The 15,021-nt window shown below is 31.4% G+C and overlaps 6 pseudogenes; 3 read left to right on the top strand and 3 right to left on the bottom strand.

Annotated features, from left to right (window-relative positions):
• Positions 1-2,556: 2,556 nt before the first annotated feature.
• LOC145983483 (cytochrome c oxidase subunit 3 pseudogene) lies at positions 2,557-12,138 on the bottom strand (annotated as a pseudogene).
• Positions 4,264-5,211, top strand: LOC145983473 (NADH-ubiquinone oxidoreductase chain 1 pseudogene; annotated as a pseudogene).
• On the top strand, positions 6,846-8,657 carry LOC145983475 (NADH-ubiquinone oxidoreductase chain 4 pseudogene; annotated as a pseudogene).
• LOC145983484 (NADH-ubiquinone oxidoreductase chain 5 pseudogene) lies at positions 8,818-10,377 on the top strand (annotated as a pseudogene).
• Positions 12,139-12,141: 3 nt separating the features above from the next.
• Positions 12,142-12,819, bottom strand: LOC145983482 (ATP synthase subunit a pseudogene; annotated as a pseudogene).
• Positions 12,820-13,133: 314 nt separating this feature from the next.
• LOC145983481 (cytochrome c oxidase subunit 2 pseudogene) lies at positions 13,134-14,554 on the bottom strand (annotated as a pseudogene).
• Positions 14,555-15,021: the final 467 nt, after the last annotated feature.

The following is a 15,021-nucleotide window of genomic DNA, read 5'->3' as shown; positions in this document are numbered from 1 at the left end:
TCGTTGGTTTCCATGCTGGGATACAATCCGAACACTTCATCCTTGTCGAATTTCCCCGTGCTCAGGTAGTCTCGTGCCAAAGGTCCCAACTCGATTTTATCCGAAGACGTGCTGCCTATGGCTCGACGTCGTGCCGGTGCATCCTTCAGTTCGAACGGCGTCGAAGGAATGCTCGAAATGGGTGTGGGTACGGCGTAACTTTTAGCTGCGAGCGGTACGAGTTCGTTGATCAAATTTTTATTTTGTTCCGTGACACTTTTAATTTCTTTACCTAGACCGCTGATGGCATCGATCACGGGTTGATCCTGACGTTTCTTCTCTTCGTAGAATCCGCGATTCTCGGATTTCCAACCTTTGAAGCGTTTCGCGAGGTAATCGCGAAGCTTGAGATTTTCGTCTTCGATTTTTCGTTTCGTCATGACGTTATTTATACACGTCGTTTCTCACAACGTTGCAACGTTTAGAAAGTCGTTGATTTTGTTTCTGTATTTTCCGTCGTTGGGTTTCCTCGTCATGTCGATCGTCGCGAATCCGAAATCGTCACTGTTCCAGCAAGAAGAGCAGCGTTCCGAAAATTGATTGTAGTTCATGTCTCCGCCTACGTAGTCATCGTACGCGTGCTTGAGGTTGGTGTGATCTTGACGAAACAAACATATGAAATTAGCGTTGTCGCGTAGTAACTGTTTTGGAATTTTGGAAAACGTTTGAGCTAGGTAGAAGCAATCCATTCCTTTGTGACGACCTTGCGTGAAAAAGTTGCGAATTTCATTTTGATTTTCCAGGATGGCGTCGTCGAACACAACGACTGAATTTTCACGACAATCGTCGAGTGGTTTTATTTCCGAGGCGAACGTTGCAATGTCCAGACCATCGTACAGTTTCATCAGTTGCTGGTATTTGGATTGCTCCAAACTTTTCGAGAACACGTACAGGTGCCTGTTCATCCAATCTAACCAATTCGGTGCGAGGAGAAAATTGTCCACGAGCAGTGTCGTTTTCCCACACCCCGAAGGACCTACGATCAGACAGCGGATGCTGTCGGGAAGCAACTTGCCGTTCTTTTTTTTTCTCGTTTGACTTTCCGGATCCGGTAGACGCTTCACCACGTTCCACGTACTCACAAGATCACTTCGTTCGCGTCGATCCAACTCTTTTCCGGAAGTCCCAGCCATTTGACAAACAGTTTGTCACCTTTCCTACGCAATACTTTCTCGATGAGGTACGTGTCGGGGTGTTTTGTTTTAGAGAGTTCCTCTTCGTAAAATCTTCCTTTCAAAATCTCGCCGCTACTATCTTTTATTATATACGTGTGTCGGTTTCCAGGTAAAACTCGAACCACCGTAAAGAGTTCCGTGCTCCAATTTTTTGTGAATCCCTTCTCGAAGGTGCGTTTGAATTTGCTGATCCTCACCTGGTCTCCAATTTTGTATTTAGCTTTTTTTGTCGTGGGTGTGTACTTTGGACAGTAAACTGTAGAAATTAAACGCTGCTCGTCGGACTTGGTAACGTCGGCTGGCTTCATGCCTATCGTTCTGTGTACCGTATCATTATAGGTGTCGACGAGTTCCGGCAGGATGTCGACCCATTTGTAATTTCCCCGAAGCGTGAATCGTTTCCACATGTGTGTTTTCAAGGTTCGATTGAATCTTTCCACGATGCTGGCTTTGATGTGACTGAAGGTCGAATAATGTTGAATCTTGTGTTTTTGAATAAACTTTTGGAATACGGCGTTGTAAAATTCTTTACCGTTGTCCGTTTGCAGAAACCGTGGTTGTCTGCCGCCGCTTTCGCGAAAAATTAATTTGAATGCTTCCGTGACGCATGTTCCCGTTTTCGCCTTCAAAGGTAGAGCCCATGCGAATTTCGAAAATGTGTCTATGAAGGTGAGGAGGTACTTGTTGCCCTTGTTCAATTTATGTACGTTTTTAGTAGTAGTATTGATGATATAACCAGCGCCGGAAAGTATGAACCCCCCTCAAGCAGATTTAGCTACACTTAAAACAAGCTCAACATGCCCATATGAGCTTTTTGCTCAAGTGTGGAACCTTGTCTAATCCAAGATTTTTGTAAAAAATGCCCTCGGGAATTTCTCGGAAAGTATGAACCCCCTCAGATTGATTTGCCTATACTTATAAATGGCACTTCTGTGAGATTGTTGTCCATAAATTTGTTAAAAATTTGCCCCTCTTGTTGGCCACACTTAAAACTAAGCCAAGCTGCTTATAAGAGCCACCTACACACACACCCATACATATTTACTTCCGGTTTAAGTTCAATTGGATACCAGGTTCAATTTGTTTATCTAATATTAAAACAATGTAATATACAGAGACCCTCTAGAATTGCTCCGTGACTCTCTCATTTCTTACATCATAAACATATGATTTTTCTCCTATGAGAATAACACTACATATGGTGTCATCAGGTAATGCCTCATGGAATTCACAGATAATTTTAATGTTTGTCCTGTCATTCACCACAACTTGTTTCCTTTTTGAAGTGTTGATGACAAACATGGGTCTCTGTGCTTTGAATTCATCTGGTGTGTAATACATGTCAGTATTGCCAGTAGTAGAAAACAGTAAACAAAATTTGCCTGTTTTAGAGATATTCCAAATATATTTGATAAGCAACAACAACAGGGCCATCTATGTGCAAATATCTGAACTCGGTGAACACTTGGGAACAAGTCAATTTTTTTCAATATGTCAATATTTTTAACTCTTTTTGCCAGTAATAGGGAATGGTAGTAAGCATTAGACAAAGTACTTTGGAGCCGAATATGCCTTTCTTAAGACGTCGTATATTGCTAAAATATCTTTAATTCACATATTTCTCATACCGCCGTATCTTGTTCTATTAGGCCTCTTCAAGAAAATTGCCAATTAGTGAAAATTAATTGAGCACAACAGCAAAAGAGGTGCTAATAGGGCAAGCATACAATGATATGGGGATATGTGAATTGTTGGTTTCTTCGATTCAGATAAATGGATTGAATTGAAACTGGGATATTTTGCATTTTTTTATACAAAATCTGATATTTGTTACATCCAGCTTGTTTGTTGTAATCTATTCATATTTAGAGTCGGGCCTATATCTGTCCAAGTTGTTATATAAAATCAATATACATGGCATTAGGTCAGTGCCTTCTGGGACATGCATTTCTGTGCAAGTATTTGTGCTAGGTCAGTGCCTCTGAAGGCCGCGGAGTTGTGGGATCAATATTCGGGGCAGTTCCTCAGATTCCCGCGGTGTGGCGCTAGTGGCGGCAAGCACCGAGGTGTGTGGGATCAATATTTTGTGCAGGCAGTTCTATTTACCTTCAGCAGTTCTTATTAGCAAAGCTCCTGCAGTTCTATTGACTGATCGATTAGTTCCAGACAATTCCACCGCCGCGCTGGGTATAGCGGCGCTGCGGTATGGATTGCATGTACGCTCAGCAGAAAAACGGGATGTACGCTCAGAAGAAAATACTTCGGCAAAAAATATTAGAGAAGAGCTCATGTTTCTGAATGCACCCCCAACCCACCCATACACACCCACCCACACCCATACACACCCACCTATACACCTATACACACCTACCACTACCAAATGACACTTGTTTAATGGCCGCGGTATTTTGACCGTGCGAAGGTAGCATAATCATTAGTCTTTTAATTGGGGGCTAGAATGAATGGTTGGACGAGGAATAAACTGTCTTTAATTAATTAATATATAATTTTACTTTAAAGTGAAAAGGCTTTATTTTTTTAAGGGGACGATAAGACCCTATAGATCTTTATACTATTTTAATGATGATTTGATTAGCAGTACAATTATATACATTATTAAATAGTATTTCGTTGGGGTGATGGGAAGATAATAAGTAGCTCTTTTTATTTAATATTCAATAATTTTTGTTATTTGGGATCCATTTTTAGTGATTTAAAGAATAAGTTACCTTAGGGATAACAGCGTAATCTTTCTTGAGAGATCCTATCGACAGGAGGGGTTGCGACCTCGATGTTGGATTAAGATATCATTTGGGTGTAGCATTTCAAATTTGATGGTCTGTTCGACCTTTAATTTCTTACATGATCTGAGTTCAAACCGGCGTGAGCCAGGTTGGTTTCTATCTCTTAATATTAAAAGTGTTTTAGTACGAAAGGACCAAATACTTATATTATATATAATATATTGATTGATAATAATTACTATTATGGCAGAAAAGTGCATTGAATTTAGAATTCAATAATAAAGATAAATTTCTTTTTATAGTAGATGACATTAGATTTATTTATTGGGGTTATTTCTTTTATTATTTTGGTTGTGTGTATTTTAATTAGAGTTGCTTTTTTTACTTTATTTGAACGCAGGGTATTAGGTTATATCCAAATTCGTAGGGGACCTAATCGGGTTGGAATTTGTGGTATTTTTCAGCCTTTTGCTGATGCAGTTAAATTATTTACTAAGGAGCAAACATTACCTACTTTGAGAAATTATTATCCATATTATATATCTCCAGTTTTTAGTTTATTTTTATCTTTGGTTGTTTGGGTTGTTTTTCCATATCATACCTTATTATTTAACTTTTATTTGGGGGTGTTTTTCTTTTTATGCTGTATAAGAATGGGAGTATATAGAGTGATGTCTGCTGGATGATCATCTAATTCTAATTATGCGTTACTCGGTGGTCTTCGAGCAGTTGCTCAAACTATTTCTTATGAGGTTAGATTAGTATTAATTTTATTATCTTTTATTTTTTTAATTGGTGGTTATAATTTACTTTTATTTAATGTTTTTCAGGATTATTTATGATTTATTTTTATTGCTATGCCGTTGGCGTTAGCCTGATTGAGTTCTTGCTTGGCTGAAACTAACCGAACTCCTTTTGATTTTGCTGAGGGGGAGTCTGAACTTGTTTCTGGATTTAATGTTGAGTATAGTGCTGGGGGATTTGCTTTAATTTTTATATCTGAATATGCTAGTATTTTATTTATAAGTGTTTTATTTAGAATTTTATTGTTGGGAGGATATCATTTTACTTATTTTTTTTATTTAAGGGTTATTTTTTTAGGATTTATTTATATTTGGGTTCGAGGTACACTACCACGATTTCGTTATGATAAACTTATATATTTAGCTTGGAGGAGCTTTCTTCCGGTTTCTTTGAATTATTTATTTTTTTTTGTTGGTTTTAGGAGCTTGGTTGTATCAATTTATATTTAGTTGCATAATAATTAGAATGTGAAGACTTCTAGAATATTTACATTCTATTTTATGTTTTCAAGACATACACTTAAAATTTCAGTCAAGAAGTCATTTTTTTAAAATTTTATCTCATAATAGTAGGGTTGCCGGGGATATAATGAAATATCTAAAATATATAATTGTTAATATTTGCCCAGTAGTAATATATGGAGTTTCTACGGGTCGGGCCCCAATTCAGGTTAACAAAATAAAGGTTGCAAATATTAATCAAAATAATACTTGATTTAAGGGATAAAATTGTAGTCCACGAAAATTTCTTTTATGATGTATTGGTATAATAAATAGAATTATAATAGATAATACTAGTGCTATCACTCCTCCAAGTTTATTTGGGATTGACCGGAGAATGGCATATGCAAATAGAAAGTATCATTCTGGTTGAATGTGTACAGGGGTTACTAGTGGATTTGCAGGGGTAAAGTTTTCAGGATCACCCAGGGTTGTTGGAAATATTAATGAGAATTGTATTAATCTTAAAATTATAAATATAAACCCTAACATGTCTTTTATGGAGAAATATGGATGGAATGGAATTTTATCTATATTACTATTAATAGATAGTGGATTATTAGATCCAGTTTGATGCAAGAAAAGTAGATGAACTATGGATATTGCTATTAAAATAAATGGTAATAAAAAATGGAAGGCGAAGAATCGAGTCAGTGTGGCACTATCTACTGCGAATCCACCCCAAATTCATTGAACTAGTATAGTTCCTAAGTATGGAATTGCCGAAAGTAAATTAGTAATTACTGTAGCACCTCAAAATGATATTTGACCTCATGGTAGTACATATCCAACAAATGCTGTTGCTATTGTTGCTAATATAATTATGACTCCAATAGATCATGTGTGAAAATATAAATAGGATCCATAATATATTCCTCGTCCAACATGTATATATATACAAATAAAGAATATGGAGGCTCCGTTAGCATGAATAGTTCGTAGTATTCATCCATAATTTACATCTCGGCAGATGTGCATGACTCTAGAAAAGGCTAAATCTGTTCTTGAAATATAATGTATCGCTAAAAAAAGACCTGTTAAGATTTGAATTGAAAGGCACATTCCTATAAGTGAACCAAAATTTCATCAGTAAGAGATGTTTAATGGGGCTGGTAAGTCCACTAGTGCATTATTTGCCAGTTTAAGTAGGGGATGATAAATTCGTGCTGGTTTTGTCATTTGTAATTATTTAATTATTTTTAGAGGTCCCTGTGAAAGTCTAGTAATTTTTACAATTGCAACTAATGTAATAAATAAATATACTACTGTTATAATAGTTATTATTATAATGGATTCATTATATAATTTTATTCCTGGTAGGGGGGGTGTTCTTCTTCAGGTTGTATAGGTATCTATATTTTGTAGTGTTGAGGGAATTAATAATGGATCTATTGTTATTAATATAAATAAACATAATAACATTAGAGTTACGCCCAAAATTATTATTTTTGTTCTTATTTTGAATATTTCATTTGGTGTAAGTCTTGTTGTGTAAATAAATAGAACTAATATTCCTCCTAGAAATACTAGGAATAATACATAGGAAAGTCATGTGGATTTTAGGAATGTTGCTATTGTTAGACATGCAGTAATAGTTTGTATAATTAGTATAACTCCCATAGATAGTGGGTGTTTTATATATAATATTGTTAGTGCTAACAATAATATAAGGGTAATTAGTATTAATTGTATTTTAATATCAAGGAGTAGTTTAATAAAAATATTGGCTTTGGGAGCTAATGATGATGTAATTAGGTCTTCCTTGATGTTTTTAGAATTATTAATTCATTTATGATTTACAAGACCATTGTTTTTATTAAACTATAAAAACTTATGTTAAGAATATTATTTATATTAATTATTTTATTTATTAGATTTTTATGTTTTATTTCTCAACGTAGGCACTTATTAGTAACTCTATTAAGACTTGAGTTTATTGTATTATCCTTATATTTATATATAACTTATTATTTTATTAATAATCAGGAAGAAGCTTATTTTTGTTTATTATTTATTTCATTTTGTGTATGTGAGGGGGCCCTTGGTTTATCTGTTATAGTATCAGTTACACGTACTCATGGTAATGATTATTTTAATTCTTTTGTATTATTAAAATGTTAAAATATATTTTTTATTTTATATTTTTAATCCTTTTGAGATTTAATAGTTCTTTATGAATGGTGGTTCAAATTTCTATTATTTTTGGTTGTTTTTTGTTTTTATTAATAGTGAGATTTGGTATTGGAGTATGGGGGGCTGGTTATTTTATTGGGTTAGATGTTATGTCTTATTCTTTAATTTTACTTAGTATTTGAATTATTTTATTAATAATAGTGGCTAGAAATAGTATTATATCTATTTATTTTTATCCTTGTAGATTTATATTTTTGTTAATTATTTTATTATTATTATTAATATTAACTTTTATAAGAATAAATTTTTTTTTATTTTATTTGTTTTTTGAGGGATCATTAGTACCTACTTTATTTTTAATTTTAGGGTGAGGATATCAACCAGAGCGAGTACAGGCGGGGGTATATCTACTTTTTTATACATTACTTGCTTCTTTACCTCTTTTGGTTGGTATTTTTATGTTAAATTATAAGATGGGTGGTTTATATATATATATATTTAAATATATTAATATTGATATAAATTATTTTGTTTGATATGTTAGAATGGTGTTTGCTTTTTTAGTAAAAATACCTATGTTTTTGGTTCATTTATGATTACCTAGGGCTCATGTTGAAGCTCCAGTTAGTGGGTCTATAATTTTGGCTGGAATTTTATTAAAGCTTGGGGGATATGGTATTTTGCGAATTATTTCTTGTATTGAGAGATTAGCTATTAAATATAATATTTTTTGATTTGGTATTAGAGTTGTTGGAATTTGAATAATTAGTCTTGTTTGTATACGTCAAATTGATTTAAGGGCCTTGGTTGCGTATTCATCTGTAGCACACATAGGTCTTGTTTTAATAGGGATTATAACTATAGGAGCATGAGGGATAAATGGTAGTCTTATTTTAATAGTAGCACATGGTCTTTGTTCTTCTGGAATATTTTGTTTAGTAAATATTACTTATGAACGATTAGGTAGTCGTAGTATACTAATTAATAGGGGAATAATTAATTATATTCCTAGATTATCTTTATGATGATTTATATTAAGAATTACTAATATGGCTGCACCTCCTTCTATTAACCTGCTGGGTGAAATTAGTTTATTGAATAGAATTATCGGGTGATCCTACTTTAGTTTTGTAGGTGTTGCATTACTTTCTTTTTTAAGTGCTGGTTATACTTTATATTTATATTCTTATACTCAGCATGGAATATACTATTCTGGTGTATTTTCTTGTTGAAGAAGTAATATTCGTGAATATTTATTATTATTTTGTCATTTGTTTCCATTAAATTTTTTAATTATTTTTTGTTCTCCAATATTTCATTGAATTTAAAGTATTTAAGTAGTTTAAGTAGAATAGTAAGTTGTGGACTTAGTGGTAACTAAAAGTTCTTAAATCAATGGTTTTTAATTTTTTTATTACAAGTATGGCATCAATTATTTTATTAATTAGTAGAATAATTTTATTATTATTAGGGGTGATATTTTTAATTAAAGATGTTACAATTTTTATTGAATGAAATATTGTTAATTTGAATAGTTCTAGTGTTATTATAACAATATTATTTGATTGAATATCTTTAATTTTTATAGGCTTAGTTATATATATCTCTTCTATGGTTATTAATTATAGAGGTTCCTATATAGAGGGGGACTATAATATGAATCGATTTATTATTTTAGTTTTATTATTTGTTGGGTCTATAATGTTTTTAATTATTTCTCCTAATATTATTAGAATTATTTTAGGATGGGATGGGCTTGGATTAGTTTCTTACTGTTTAGTAATTTACTATCAGAATGTTCGTTCCTATTCTGCTGGAATATTAACTGCTCTGTCTAATCGAATTGGTGATGTATTTATTTTATTATCTATTGCTTGAATATTAAATTATGGTAGATGAAATTATATTTATTATTTATGATTAGTTTCTGATTTTGATATAATATTAATTACTAGATTTATTATTATTGCTGGAATAACAAAGAGTGCACAAATTCCATTTTCTGCATGGTTGCCGGCAGCTATAGCTGCACCAACCCCCGTTTCTGCATTAGTTCATTCTTCTACTTTGGTTACTGCTGGGGTTTATTTATTAATTCGTTTTGGTGATATATTAATATACACTGTTCTTGGTAGGATACTTTTATTATTATCTGGACTAACTATATTTATAGCTGGAGTTGGTGCTAATTTTGAATATGACTTAAGGAAAATTATTGCTTTATCTACATTAAGACAACTTGGGTTAATAATATTAACATTATCTATGGGATTAAGGGAGTTATCATTTTTTCATTTGCTGACGCATGCTATATTTAAGTCTTTATTGTTTTTATGTGCTGGTGTAGTAATTCATGTTATAGGGGATGTTCAGGATATTCGTTGTATGGGGGGTTTAATTAATAAAATACCAATAACTATTTCTTGTATAATAATTTCTAGTCTTGCCTTATGTGGAATACCATTTTTGTCTGGATTTTATTCTAAGGATTTAATTTTGGAGATATTAAGTATATCTTCTTTTAATTTAGTAATATTTGTTTTATTATGAGTCTCTACGGGTATAACTATAGCTTATAGTTTTCGATTAAATTATTATTTAGCTGGTAAATTTTATAGAGGTACATCATTTCAATTCTTTTCTGATGATGGGGGATGAGGTATATTCAAGGGGATATTGGGTTTATTGTTGTTATCTGTTGTGGGTGGTTCTGGATTAATATGGTTAATTTTTCCCTCTATTTTTGTTGTTATTATTCCCCTTAATTTGAAGATAGGGGCAGTTATATGTATTTTATTAGGTGGTTGAATTGGATATAATATTACATCTTTTTTATTTGAAGTTTCTCCATTTTTTAATAATAAAATAATATATTATTTATTAGGAGGAATATGATTTTTACCTTATTTGTCTTCTGGGGGATTAATTGGTAGTTCATTTATCACTGGAGGTCTATATATCAGGGTTATTGATTATGGATGAAGTGAACTTATGGGGGGACAAGGGGTGTATAAATATATAAGGAGTGGTTCTTTAAATATTCAACTAATACATTCTAATTATTTTAATATTTATTTTATATTTTCATTTTTAATAGTAATTTTATTAATAATTTATGTGTGTTTATATAGCTTATAATAAAGCATAATATTGAAGTTATTAGGAAGAATAAAATAATTCTGTAAACACTTCTTGAACTTATGTAAAAGTCCAGCTTTATCATGAAAAGATAATGTAATTTTATACTAAAGAAATAAGGTGAGGGTATTAATGGAATTTCACCACTAAAGATAGAAGTTAGCAGCCCCCACTTAATTGTTATACCCCTTAACTGAGGAAATATCCTAATTTTATTATTAACATTAATATGCCGCCCTTTGGCTTCAGTCAAGTAAGCAAGGGTAATATATACCAATTTATTCAGGTCGAAGCTGATTGCTTTTGCTTCTTGCCTAGTAAAGTAAATTGAATTATTCAATCAATACCTTTTGAATGCAACTCAAATGTTATTATTAACTATTACTCTAGTACGCTCATTCTAGTGATCCTTGGGTTCATTCATGATACAACCCTAAAAGTAAGATTAGTAGGAATAGGAGTCTAACACATATTCAATATCTTAATTTTGAATTAGTAATAATAACTGTTATTGGTAATAGTAATACAATTTCTACATCAAAAATTAGAAAAATTACTGCAATTAGGAAAAATTTTATAGAGAATGGAATTCGTGCTGAGGATTTTGGGTCAAACCCACATTCAAATGGTGATCTTTTTTCTCGGTCTGTAATTATTTTTTTTGATAGTAGTGTGGATAATATTATTACAATTGATGTAATTATTATAATTAATAATGAAGTACTTATGATTACATTAATTATTTACTTTATTTTACTATAATCTTTTTAATTGGAAGTTAAGTGTACTTTGAATATACTAAGTAAATAAAAATAATTATCTACCTCATCAATAAATTGAAATATAAAGGAATAATCATACTACATCTACGAAATGTCAATATCATGCTGCTGCTTCAAATCCAAAGTGGTGTGTTGGTGAAAAATGACATAAGATATGTCGAGCTAGGCATACTCCTAGAAATGTTGATCCAATAATAACATGTAGTCCGTGAAATCCTGTTGCTATAAAGAATGTGGATCCATATACTGCATCAGCAATAGTAAATGGAGATTCATAATATTCATATGCTTGAAGAATAGTAAAATATACTCCTAATATTAGTGTTAATGTAAGTGCTTGTATTGTATGTGAATAATTTTTTTCTAATAACCCATGATGGGCTCATGTTACTGTTACTCCTGAGGCTAGTAGAATCGCTGTATTTAATAAAGGTACTTGTATAGGATTAAATGGAGTAATTCCCTTTGGTGGTCATAATATTCCTAATTCAATTGTTGGGGATAGACTTCTATGGAAAAATGCTCAAAAAAATGATACGAAAAATAGTACTTCTGAAATAATAAATAAAATTATGCCTCATCGTAGCCCTATTATAACTTGATTTGTATGTAATCCTTGATATGTTCCTTCTCGTGAAATATCTCGTCATCATTGAATTATTGTAAGAAGTATTGCTGTTATTCCCATTAATAATAGTACTATATTTTGTTGGTGGAACCATCTAATTATTCCTGTTGTTAATATTATTGCTCTAATAGCTCCTGTTGCTGGTCATGGGCTTTGATCTACTAAGTGATATGGGTGATTTTGGTTTGTTGACATTAGTTATTTTGATTCTCTAGAATAAATAGCAATTAATAGGGCAAATACGTAAGACTGAATAAATGCTACGGCTGTTTCTATAATAATGAGTATAATTTGTGCTAAAATTAGTATTGAAAGTCCAATAATTTCTAATATTGTTCCCGTATTTCCAATTATTGATATTATTAGATGTCCAACTATTATGTTGGCTGCTAATCGTACTGATAGGGTTATTGGACGAATTAAATTTCTAATTATTTCAATACCTACTATGATTGGTATTAATAGTGCTGGCACACCTTCCGGTACTAGATGTGCTAATATATGTTTTGTATTATTGATTCATCCGAATAGTATAAATGATAATCATATTGGTAGGGCTAGGGTTAGAGTAAATACTAAGTGACTTGATCTAGTAAACACATAGGGTAATAATCCTATTGAATTATTAAATAAGATTATTGAAAATATACTAATAAATATTAGAGTTCTTCCTTGGTGATTAATTATTCCTAAAAATGTTTTAAATTCTTCATGTAATTTTACTATTATCATATTATATATTATAGAGATTCGTGATTGTATTAATCAAAATGGGGCTGGAATTATTAATAGTCCTAAGAATGTTCTTGTTCAATTTAGTGATATATTTATAATTGATGATGTTGGATCAAATGATGAGAATAATCTTGTTATCATTTTCAGTATTTAATTTTTGGTTTATTTTTTATTTTAAAATTGTTATTATTTAATAATTTATTATAATTATAATAGTTGATAATTAAAAATAAAAAATAAGTTAATATAAATATTGTGAATAGAATAATTCAGTTTAATGGATATATTTGTGGGATAAAAAAGTATCCATAGGGATAATTTAGGTTTGACATTCCTATGTTATATATATTAACTAACTTTTTCATTAGAAGTAGTTGTTATATTACTATTTTGTGGTTTAAGAGACCATTACTTACTTTTCAGTCATCTAATGATTCTTGTATAATTTTTATTAATCAATTAATAAAAGATTTGTGAGTTGTAGTTTCAACAATAATTGGTATAAATCTATGATTAGATCCACAAATTTCTGAACATTGTCCAAAAAATAGGCCAATTCGACTAATATTTACCCCCGCCTGGTTAAGTCGTCCTGGAGTGGCATCTATCTTAATTCCTATGGATGGTATGGCTCATGAATGTAATACATCTGCAGATGTAGTTAGTACTCGGATATCTATATTAATTGGTAGTACTGTTCGATTATCTACATCTAATAATCGAAATGAGTCTAAAGATATTTCATTTGTTGGGGCTATGTATGAATCAAATTCTACTTTTATAAAATCGGAATATTCATAACTTCAGTATCATTGATGCCCAATAGTTTTAAGAGTTAATGAGGGTTGATTAATTTCATCTAATAAGTATAATAAACGTAGAGAGGGTAGGGCAATAAAAATTAGGGTAATTGCTGGTATAATTGTTCATATTGTTTCTAAGGTTTGTCCTTCTAAAAGTATTCGATTTGTTAATTTGTTATTAAATAATGATGCTATTAAATATCCTACTAATACTGTAATTATAATTAAAATTAATATTGTGTGGTCATGGAAAAATATCATTTGTTCTATTAGTGGAGAGGATCTATCTTGTAATCCTATTTGATTTCAGGTTGCCACTTTTAAGTAAGGGATATCCCTTATATTTGAAGCTTAAATTCAATGCACTTCTCTGCCACCTTAAAAATTAGTTGTTAATAAGTAGTATTGGAAGTTCTGAATATGTATGTTCAGAAGGAGGTGACATTTGATATCATTCGATTGATGATGCTTGTTGTAGATTAAATAATGTTGGTCGGGCACTTGTTATACCTTCTCAGGTAATAAAAATTATAATAATTACTGCTGTAAATGATAAGATTGATCCTAATCTTGAAACAATATTTCATATTGTATATGCATCTGGATAATCCGAATATCGTCGTGGTATTCCTCTTAGTCCTAGAAAATGTTGTGGAAAGAATGTTAAGTTGACTCCAACAAATATTGAGATGAATTGAATTTTTAATCAATCTGGATTTATTATTACTCCTGTAAATAGTGGAAATCAATGTACTAGTCCTGCTATAATAGCAAATACTGCTCCTATAGATAGTACATAATGAAAATGTGCTACAACATAATATGTATCATGTAGTACAATATCTAGTGATGAATTTGCTAATACTACTCCTGTTAATCCTCCTATTGTAAATAAGAAAATAAATCCTAATGCTCATAATATTGATGGGGAGTAGTTAATTTGTGTTCCATGTAATGTTGCAATTCATCTGAATACCTTAATTCCTGTTGGTACAGCAATAATTATTGTAGCTGCAGTAAAATATGCTCGTGTATCAACATCTATTCCTACAGTAAATATATGATGTGCTCATACGATAAATCCTAGGAATCCAATTGCTATTATTGCGTAAATTATTCCAAGCACTCCAAAAGTTTCTTTTTTACCTCTTTCTTGAGTTACAATATGTGAAATTATTCCAAATCCTGGTAGAATTAGGATATATACTTCTGGGTGTCCAAAGAATCAGAATAGATGTTGATATAAAATTGGATCTCCACCACCGGATGGATCAAAAAATGAGGTATTTAAATTTCGATCTGTTAATAATATAGTGATTGCTCCTGCTAGAACTGGTAGGGATAATAATAGTAGAACTGCAGTAATTACTACTGATCATACAAATAATGGTACTCGTTCTATAGATATTCCTATAGTTCGTATATTAATTACTGTTGTAATAAAATTTACTGCTCCTAGAATGGAGGATACTCCTGCTAAATGTAATGAAAAAATTGATAAATCAACAGAAGCTCCAGCATGTGCAATTCCTGCAGATAG

The sequence above is a fragment of the Lepisma saccharinum genome, unplaced genomic scaffold, assembly GCF_977018435.1.
Source record: "Lepisma saccharinum unplaced genomic scaffold, izLepSacc3.1 HAP1_SCAFFOLD_1061, whole genome shotgun sequence".
In the NCBI taxonomy this organism is placed as follows: Eukaryota; Metazoa; Arthropoda; class Insecta; order Zygentoma; family Lepismatidae; genus Lepisma; species Lepisma saccharinum.
The sequence above is the reverse complement of the archived record's forward strand: the minus strand, read 5'-3'. Positions and strand labels throughout refer to the sequence as shown.